Source organism: Capra hircus, unplaced genomic scaffold (genome assembly GCF_001704415.2).
Source record: "Capra hircus breed San Clemente unplaced genomic scaffold, ASM170441v1, whole genome shotgun sequence".
NCBI classification, from domain to species: Eukaryota; Metazoa; Chordata; class Mammalia; order Artiodactyla; family Bovidae; genus Capra; species Capra hircus.
In genome coordinates this window covers 1-10,629 of record NW_017215983.1, presented here as the reverse complement: position 1 = coordinate 10,629, position 10,629 = coordinate 1, and the positions used below count along the sequence as shown (strand labels likewise).

The window sequence follows — 10,629 nt, the reverse complement described above, 5'->3', positions numbered from 1 at the left end:
GGGTGGCCCCAGCCACGCCCTCTGTCTCAAGCGCCTCGGTCTCCTGAACTAGGCGCCCTGGAGGATCCGTCGGCTAGCTCCCCTGAGAGCGCGTTTGTGTGTCGTGTGTGTGTGTGTGTGCGAGGCCAAGCTCTAGGCAGCCCCTCTCCAAACCCTCTGGGTGACGTGCACCTTCTCCGAAGCCCTGTAGGTCCTAGGGATTACGGAACCGCCTCCCCCGGCCCCATTCTAAGCTCTTCTCGCCCAATCTCGTCTTCAAGAGCTCCGCAATCCAGGCTTTCCTTGAATTAGTTTGTAACAACACTGATGAAGGAAAGAGGACAAGGAGATTCAGGAGGGTAGCGTGTTAAGCCCCTCGTAGGGCGGCGCGCATGGGGCCGGTTGGCTGGCGGGTCCCTTGACAGAGGTGCGGGCCCCCTGGAGCCTGCGCTGCAGGCCCCGCCGAGGACCTCGCAGCAGGGCCGAATTTACTCATCCCCGGGCGAGGTGATCCCGGGCGCGAGGGCGGGCGCAGGGCGTCCGGAGGACCCAGTAATCCGAGAACGCAGCATCAGCCCTTCCCACCAGGCACTTCCTTCTTTTCCCGAACGTCCAGGGAGGGGGACCGCTCACTTATAAACTCGGGCCCGAGCCTGGTGGCCTGTCAGAGACTGCCTCGCCACAGCCGGACGCGCCGGGTCGGAGACAGACGCGAGCAGCTGTCGCCGCGGGCTCCCGCCTCTCTCTGTCCCGGCCGGGACCCTGTGCGCCGCGTGCGGACACCATGCTGCGCGTCCTGCTCCTCGGCGTGCTGGCCCCGCGGGCCTGGGGCTCCGGCGCCCCCTGAGCCTCAGCCCCTCGGCGGCCAGTGCGTCGATCTCGACTGCTTCGCCGTCTTCCGGGGCCCGCGACTTTCCTCGCCGCCAGCCGAGTCTGCGAGCGCCTGCAGGGCCACCTGATGACCGTGCGCTCCTCGGTGGCCGAAGATGTCATCTCCCTGCTCCTGAGCGGCGACGGTCCGCGCCTCTGGATCGTCTGCAGCGCCCGCCAGGCTGCGACGACCCAGAGCACTCCGGGCCCTTGCGCGGCCTTCCAGTGGGTGACAGGGCGACAACCGGCACCAGCTTCAGCAGGTGGGCGAGACCTCGCGACGACGGGGAGCGCCTATGCGGTCCGCTGTGCGTCGCCGTTTCGGGCGGCGGCCGGGGCGCTGGCACCGGGAGAGCCCGCCTGGGAGGAGCGGCCGTGCGACGCGGAGGCTGACGGCTTCCTCTGCGAGTTCCACTTCGCCGCCTCCTGCCGGCCGCTGGCTGTGGAGCCTGGCGCCACGGCGGCCGCGGGGCTCTCGATCACCTATGGCACCCTTTCGGAGCCCGCGGCGCAGACTTTCAGGCGCTGCCGGCTGGGCAGCACCGCCGCGGTGGCGCCCCTCGGGGTGGAGCTGGAGTGGCGCGGCGCCGCTGGGAGAGACCGAGGGGCGCTGGAGCAGGGAAGCCCCAGGTGCCTGGGCCTGCGGCGTAGAGCGCGGCGGCTTGCCAGCACGAGTGCAAGGCGAGTGCCGGGGCCTCGAACGTGCCTGTGCCCGGCGGACGCCGCCCTGCAGGCGGACGGGCGCTCCTGCGGGCCGCCGGCCGAGCACCCGTGCCACCAACTCTGCGAGCACTTCTGCCACCTCCACGGGCTCGGCAACTACACGTGCATCTGCGAGGCAGGCTACCAGCTGGCCGCCGATCAGCACCGATGTGAGGACGTGGACGACTGCGCGCAGGTGCCCAGTCCGTGCCCGCAGAGCTGCGTCAACACTGAAGGCGGCTTCCAGTGCCACTGCTTCCCAGACTTTGACCTGGTGGACGGCGAGTGCGTGGAGCCCGTGGACCCGTGCTTCGGCAATAGCTGCGAGTACCAGTGCCAGCCGGTGGGCCGGTCCGAACACCAGTGCATCTGCGCCGAGGGCTTCGCGCCTGTCCCCGGCGCCCCGCACAAGTGCCGGATGTTCTGCAACCAGACTTCGTGCCCGGCTGACTGCGACCCCCCACAACCCGGCCATCTGCTGGTGCCCTGAAGGCTATATCCTAGACGAGGGCTCCGTGTGCACGGACATCAACGAGTGTGACAACGGCATCTGCCCTGGCCAGTGCCACAACCTCCCTGGCACTTACGAGTGCATCTGCGGGCCTGACTCGGCCCTCTCTGGCCAGACTGGCACCGACTGTGACCCCATCCAGGTGAATGAGGGCCAGGGCACCCTGGAGGACAATGACGGCTCTGGGAGCCCCCGGTCAGCCCGACTCCCGGGCGGCACCGCACGCCCCTCGCCAGCACCTGCTGGTCCCCTGCACTCGGGCGTGCTCGTGGGCATCTCCATCGCAAGCCTGTCTCTGGTGGTGGCGCTTCTGGCCCTCCTTTGCCACCTGCCGCAAGAAGCAGGGCGCCTCGCGGGGGGAGCTGGAGTACAAGTGCGGGTCCCTGCCAAGGAGCTGATGCTGCAGCAGGTGAAAACTGAGCGGACACCTCAGAAACTCTGAGAAGCCTGGTACCCGGACATCCCTCCCTCCTCCCGGCCCCCGCAGCCATTCTCTCCAACTCCCCTGCCCCAAGCACCTCAGCTGGCATCAGAATAGAAGCCCCCTCGCCCCTCTTCTTTCACTGCTTCTGCACTTGGCTATGGAGGAGAGGAAGGGGGGCGTTGGAAGTTCGGCCCTAGCCACTTCCATGATGTCATCAGACAAGCGAGCAGGGATGACAGCTTCATTGTGACAGGTTGCAAAGTGTCCTGTGCCCTCACCAAGGGGCACTGGGTGGGGGTGTGTGTGCTTCTTGTTTGGCAGCCTGGGGCAGACATCATTCCAGCGGACTGATGAATGACACTGAGTCAAGGATAATGACCCCAATATTTATTTTTTGTTCTGCTTTTTCCCTACCGGGTGTGTCTCCAACACCTGCTTTGCATCTCTCCCGCCTTCCTCCCCTCCCTCCCTCTCCCTCCTGCTCTATCTATTTATGTGTGTGCTCCCATTTGTTATGGGATCCTTACACTATCTTGGTGAAGTTTTTCCAGCTCTCTTGTGTTTATGAAGCTAAGCCCCATTTTCATCCTTTTCATTTCTCCCAACTTTCCCTTTCCAGGAACTCGGCTGACCCACCTGAGCCACCCTGTCTGTATTGGACCCTACTTTTCTGCTCTTAGCTGTCTGCCTGGGCAGAACTACTTTGTGAAACAGAAAGAAAAACACTAGAAATAAGAATGGTTTGAGAATCTGTTCTTTCACCAGAGTTGCTAATTTATCCTGAGATTTCAGGCTTCCAGAGCAATAGCATTTTAAGAAAGGTTAAAATATAAAGGGCATTTTATTAGACTCATGTTGCTGGACTGACCTAGGAATTCAACCCAAGATTTTCATTTTTTATTTTCAAAACAATGAACCTGGGTTTTACTGTTGTTGTTGCTGTTTTGATTTGGAAAGTAGTCATCATTAAGCTTCTTATGCAGTGTCTTTCCCTATGATTATTATTAGTTATTTGTGAAAATATTGAAAATGGTTGCTCTGAATTGAGAGGAGATGGAAGCCCATCCCAGGAGACAGTGCAAGAAAGTTTCAGCTGCAGAATTTCACGCCAGTGGCCATTTGGACTCTCATGGTCCTTGTCATTTGTGGGCCCAAATAAAACCAGCTCTACTGGTTTTTTGGGAATTTGGAAGCTTGGGGATGGAGGCTTGCAGGCATGGCCTCTTCTTGATCAGGCCCTCCAGGATTTCTCCCACTTTGGAGGAGAGTTTTCTGAGCCCAGCCATTTGGAATGCAGTCCGGGAGGCAGGAGCTGCCCCGGCAAGCTGGTTAGAAATGCCCTCAGGCGCCATCCCACCTACTGCACAGGAATCTACATTTTAACAAGTTCAGCAGGGGGGCTGTCTGCCTCCGTATATTTGAGGAGAGCTGTTCCAGACAGCTGCCAACGTTCTGGAACAGATTAAATATGAGTAATAAGTAGCAGGCCAAGTTAGGCCCTATATTCAAGAAACTGAGGAATTAACTGAGGAATTTTCCTTTTATAGCTTTGCTTTCTGGTAGAAGAGCCTAGGTACACACCTTTAGACATTGCTACACAGGGTCTCTGGTTCAAGTAAGCTAGGAATGAAATGCTTAGTGTATGGAAAAAAATGTGTCATGTAAATGTATCTTTTGTAATGCAAAGGTTTTCCTCTATTGTTTTGTAAAACTCAGCACATTTGTACATAGTTATTTATTTATTGGAGACGAACTAGAACACAGGCAAAACTCCTGCTTATGATGTCACTTGTAGAAAATAAATAACAGTGCTCTTGGTTTTTGTGTCAGTTCACCTAACTCCCACAGCCCCTTAATTTTATGCTGTTAAACAAGGCTTATGAAAAATGCAGATGCCAAGAGGTACGTTTAAAGGCTGCCCCCTACTCCATTACTAGCTCCATCCACGTCTGGCTCACTGCTGACTTTCGAAGGTCTTTCCAGAGGAGATTGTTTTCACTGTAGAAGGACTTCGTGTTATGTCTGTGTGCACAAATATTTATTTTTCTTCTGTAACCATGACAACTTCATACACAGGACTTATGCCTATGTGTTTTAAAATACATTATAGGAGTATTTGTTGGGCCGAGTTAAAGAAGCAGTCCTTCTTGGGGCATCTCCAGAATCTTGGCCCTGTATCCCTCAACAAATGGTTCGGCATTATCTGGGGCTCAGAGATATTCAAACACAAAAGTCACCCTGTGGCTCAGAAACCAAGGTCTCAGGCAGTATGAAATCATCCTAATTTCTCTTGGAGATTACAAACACTGTCTTTTTAATACATGCATATCTTGGGTCCCTCTTCCTGGGATGGTGAAACTGGCTGAATTTTATATGCGGTGTTTGAAAGTTTTCAGAAAAGCAGAACTTGGAAGAAAATTGGGACTTAGTCAAATATCCAAATATTTTTACATATTTGGATCCTGCTGAATTTCTCAGTTTTAATCTGAGTAATTGGTGTCATGGAAATGCAAGATTTCAACACACTGTTCTGGATGAAGGAGATGGCTTTGGGGTGTGTGGGAGCTAGGGGGATTGGTGGTGAGGGTTGGGTCATCCCAGGCGCGTACCTTCTCTAGATGGCCAGAGCAGCAGTTACTCTCAGTAGTTGGAAGCCTAGCAAAAATCCAGATTCAATAATAGGTACCTATAAAGAAAGAACTCTATGAGTGGGGGCAAAGCAGGTGCCAATGAATCGTACTAGGGGTGGGAAGGGGAGAGTGACACCTCATTACCTGGGCTTCTATTTTTTCCAAAGGGTCTGCTTCCAAAGGAGCTGTCAAACTGACCTTTCAAAGGCTCATTGCTTGGCATTCCTTGGCAGTCCAAGAAAGACTCCTTGCTTCCTCTGCAGGAAGCGTGGGTCTCATCACTGGTCGGGGAACTAAGATTTTAAATGCCACCCAGTGTGGCCAAAGAAATATCATATAAGTGTCTTTCTTTTTTTTAAAAAAAGGCTCATTGCTTTAGGATGTCTTCCTCCAAAGAGGGATATTTTTTCAAGAACACAAGAAAACCAAAGCGAGTGCTCAAGACTCAGAGGCCGAGAACCGTCAACCAGGGCATCTTGGACCCAAGGACACTGATGGGGTGGGGTGTCGACCTTGCTGAGGCCCTTCACTTTCTGTCCCATGGGAGAAGCACCTATAGGCTTCACCTGAACTTGAGGTTGTCAAACCTCAGCCTCTCTCGGAAAAGACCCGTATGAACAAGTCAGTTAACCCTAAAAACAAGTCCTCAGCACTTCAGACCAGAGTGGGTGGCCCTTGTGAAATGGGCCATAAAACCCTGCCTTCTGTTCACGTGGTTGCCATCCAGGCCTCCCGGTCTCAGCAGGGTGTGTGGGTGTGTGTTTGCGGGTAGTGTTCCAGGGCTCACGGAGCCTGGGGGAGGGAGGCCAGGCTGGAAGGAGTCAGAATTCAAATCTGACGGCTTCACGTGGCTTTTCTTTTTTGTTTCTCAGACCAAACCCTTTGGATCAGTTCAGCAAATATTTATTGAGCATGTGCTTTGTGTCCTAAGGGGTTGGGGTGACACAGGGACCAACCCCCTGCCTTGAGAAGCTTGAGTTCTTGTTGGAGAGACAGCATACAACCAATGAGGCCCGTCCTGACCGCCGGGCAAAACTGTATTTGCCTCTGAAACCATGGTAGGAGTGGGGAAAGAGGAGCCCAGAGAGACAGGTCTGGAGAGGCCACTGGGCCAGCAGACACACGCTGGGCTGATGGAGGAGCAGGGTTGGTCCCAGGCAGAGCGCAGGGCAGAGCAGTCTGGGGTGGTGGGGCACAATAGGCACAAAGATCTTGTGCTGAAGAGTCTTGCAGAGGGTGTGGTGTGAGTGGGCGAGAGGAGGGGTCCATGACAAGCCTGCAGAGGTGGTATGCAGAGAAAAGTGGAAGGGGCCGTGGGTCAGCTTAGAGATGTTAAATTCTATTCTCTGTGCAAATGCACCACTCAAGGAGTCAATCTCCTTAAGAGCCGTCGGATGATCCATTTACCCACCGAAATCATTTGAGAAGACCACAGCTACTTCTAGACTTAGTTACATGTCCCCATGGGCAACACACGTACAGTCTGCATTGTAAACATCCTTCAGGGCCAACAAGGAGTATAGGTGTCATGCACCCCTGGATACGAGTTGCAGCCTGACACGGTGGTCACACGGCCACAGGCACCACGCAGCCTCCAAGGCTGGGAGTTCCCTGGTGGCCTAGTGGTTGGGACTTGCTGTTTTCACTGCCGTGGCCTGGGTTTAGTCCTGTGACTGGAGAACTGAAATCCCACAAACCACAGGGCCCAGCCAAAAATAACCCTCAAGCTGTAAAGGGCATTGTCAGGGCCCCCTGGATTTTGCAAGAGGACTGGACTAGGGGAGCTGGCCTGAGTCGGGCTCCATAACATAGCATATGCACCATCGAACTGGTGGGCTTAAGTGGGGAAAGACAAAAAAGTGTTGAGATCTGGAGTGCCTTGAGGACAAGTGCAAGCTTTCCAGCATGTGGCCAGTGTTCTTTCCAGGTGCCATGTGGTCACTTGGAAGGGCTGCTGCCCCCCAGACACATATCCTGCTGGGATCTCAGGCACGGGGCAGAGCAGCAGGGGGAGGGTGACACAGCAGAGACGAAGCACGTCCTCAGGTGTAAACTCCACCTCAGAGCCCCACTTGCCCTGCCCACAGGCCCCTCAGAGAAAGGGAGCAGGGCCCTCCCCCCACCTCTCCATCCTCCCAGGGAAGCCGCAGAGGAGGGGCGACCACAGCCTGAAGCAACTCCCACCCCAACTGCCACATCTAGTCACCGAAGGGGAACCTGCCGAGGAGGGAAAGAATCTTCAGTTCAAAGCAGGGACCGGCCCTGTGTCCATGGTGGTCTTGGAGGGACCCAGCCCCTCCAGCCGTCTGTCTGCTACAGGGGACATGGCACGAGGCTGTGGACCTGGGCACCCAGCCCCCAACCAGGGAGTCACAGGCCTCTGGGACTGAATCTCCAGGGGCCCGTGAGAAGTGGCCACTCAGACCAGCTCCGGCTGCCACCTTCCTTCTCTCAGGGAAGGCAGTGTCCTCGTCCTGCGAGGGGCTTTCCGGCCACCCCGGGTCCCCTGGTGGCCGTCCTGCTCTCTGTAGAGAAAGAAGAGCCTATGGCCCAAGGGGCTTTTGCCTGCTGCTAAGGGACCAGGAGTGTTAGTATCTGCAGACCCTGGTGGGGTGGGGGTTAATGCTCGTGATTTCTTCAAACCACTGTACAACTGACACACACCAAAACTCGCCCCCCTCCCCCCTTTTATTGGCGAACATTTCTACGAGTCCTGAAGAACACACATCTGTGGAGACACTGCTGTCGTCACTATACAGAATATTTTCATGACACCAGGAAGTTTTCCTCTTTTAATGTTGGGCTCATCTACACGACAGGCCATACGAAGTTGGCTTCCACTCCATACGCCCTCCTCCTGCCCTCGACACAATCCCCACAAAACGAGGGTCTTGTGTTGTCATGTTCGAATCCAAAGACAAGATTTTCCAAGGATTGACCAGAGTGACATCCTCTCTTCCCTTTCACCAACAGGTTTTAACAAAACCCAGCTCACGTGTCTTCACAGACCCTGCTCAATCTCCCCATGCTTGGGTCCGAACCCTTGCAGCCCACTGGAGAGTGTAAGACACAAAATGAGACATTTCAGGGAACAGGAAGTAAGGATGTGCTGTTCAAGGTGCCCCATGTGCCCCACCCCACCCCCACACAGCCACAGCCCTTCCTAAGGCTCCTGGGCATGACCTTCCCGTGTGGACAGAGCAGGGGCAGAAGACCCTAAGTTCACATTGATTGTGTGTTGAATCAGGGTTAATCATTACATCATCCCTTCAAGGAAAACCGAGGTCACAGAAAAGATGGAAAAACACGTCTCCATGGTTGTCCTGACTCGGTGGGGACAGCAAGCTCATCTGAAAACATCCCTGACTTTCTTGGCATTTCTTCATAAAACAACACAGGCTACACCCGCCTCTGCCTGTCTGTCTTACTCAGAATGTGTGCCCGGGTTCAGCGCTGTCTCCTTTTGTTTTGAGAGCGCCCTTCTTCCTTTTTTTGGTCAGCAGATTCAGATATAGGCAAACAACAGATTTCCTCTCACCAGAGAAATGAAATATTGTTTTAACATCAGATTCTAACAGAATCAAAATCCTCTTCAGTATGTTTTGAAAGTGTGATTGCAAAAGATAGAAGGAGCCCTGGGGATGGTTAGTTCAGTCACACCCACTGGAAACAGTGGAAATGAATGGGGTGCAGAAGCGGAAGGGTTTCAGGAATCCAGTGAGGAAAGCCAAGATTCCAAACTGGGGTCCATGATGTTAATGCCTCCACCCTAGGGCAGACATCTCCCCTGCCTACACCTGAAATAACCTTCCCCCGGACAAGACTCCCAAGAGCTGTCCCTCCCTGGGAAGCCCCTCTAGGGCACCCTCAACTTCAAGCAGGGTCTCCTTGTCCTCCTGGAATCTTCTGTCATCACCTGGAGACAAGCCTTCTCAGTGTCAAAATGCGTAGAACCATACATTTAACAGGAGTGAATTTTGTTGTTGTTGTTGTTGTTTAATCCCTCAGTTGTGTCCAAGTCTTTGCAAACTCATGGACTCTACCCAACAGGCTCCTCTGTCCTCCACCATCTTCAAGAGTTTACTCAAACCCATGTCCATTGAGTCAGTGATGCAATTTTACCATATATAAATTCAGTTCAGTTCAGTCGCTCAGTCATGTCCAACTCTTTCTGACCCCATGAATCGCAGCACGCCAGGCCTCCCTGTCCATCACCAGCTCCCAGAGTTCACTCAGACTCATGTCCATCGAGTCAGTGATGCCATCCAGCCATCTCATCCTCTGTAGTCCCCTTTTCCTCCTGCCCCCAATCCCTCCCAGCATCACAGTCTTTTCCAATGAGTCAACTCTTTGCATGAGGTGTCCAAAGTACTGGAGTTTCAGCTTTAGCATCATTCTTTCCAAAGAAATCCCAGGGCTAATCTCCTTCAGAATGGACTGGTTGGATCTCCTTGCAGTCCAAGGGACTCTCAAGAGTCTTTCTCCAATACCACAGTTCAAAAGCATCAATTCTTCGGCACTCAGCTTTCTTCACAGTCCAACTCTCACATCCATACATGACCACTGGAAAACCATAGCCTTGACTAGATGGACCTTTGTTGGCAAAGTAATGTCTCTGCTTTTCAATATGCTATCTAGGTTGGTCATAACTTGTCTTCCAAGGAGTAAGTGTCTTTTAATTTCATGGCTGCAGTCACCATCTCAGGTGATTTTGGAGCCCCCAAAAATAAAGTCTGACACTGTTTCCACTGTTTCCCCATCTATTTCCCATGAAGTGATGGGACCAGATGCCATGATCATCATTTTCTGAATGTTGAGCTTTAAGCCAACTTTTTCACTCTCCTCTTTCACTTTCATCAAGAAGCTTTTTTAGCTCCTCTTCACTTTCTGCCATAAGGGTGGTGTCATCTGCATATCTGAGGTTATTGATATTTCTCCTGGCAATCTTGTTTCCAGCTTGTGCTTCTTCCAGCCCAGCGTTTCTCATGATGTACTCTGCATATAAGTTAAATAAGCATTGTGACAATATACAGCCTTGACGTACTCCTTTTCCTATTTGGAAGCAGTCTGTTGTTCCATGTCCAGTTCTAACTGTTGCTTCCTGACCTGCATATAGGTTTCTCAAGAGGCAGGTCAGGGGTTCTGGTATTCCTATCTCTTTCAGAATTTTCCGTTTATTGTGACCCACACAGTCAAAGGCTTTTGGCATAGTCAATAAAGCAGAAATAGATGTTTTTCTGGAACTCTCTTGCTTTTTCGATGATCCAGCAGATGTTGGCAATTTGATCTCTGATTCCTCTGCCTTTTCTAAAACCAGCTTGAACATCTGGAAGTTCACGGTTATTTATTGCTGAAGCCTGGCTTGGAGAATTTTTGAGCATTACTTTACTAGCATGTGAGATGAGTGCAATTGTGTGGTAGTTTGAACATTCTTTGGCATTGCCTTTCTTTGGGATTGGAAGAAAACTGACCTTTTCCCAGTCCTGTGGCCACTGCTGAGATTTCCAAATTTG

At 53.0% G+C, this 10,629-nt stretch overlaps 1 pseudogene; it reads left to right on the top strand.

Annotated features, from left to right (window-relative positions):
• The first annotated feature begins 719 nt into the window (after positions 1-719).
• LOC108635449 lies at positions 720-2,541 on the top strand (annotated as a pseudogene).
• The last annotated feature ends 8,088 nt before the right edge of the window (positions 2,542-10,629 follow it).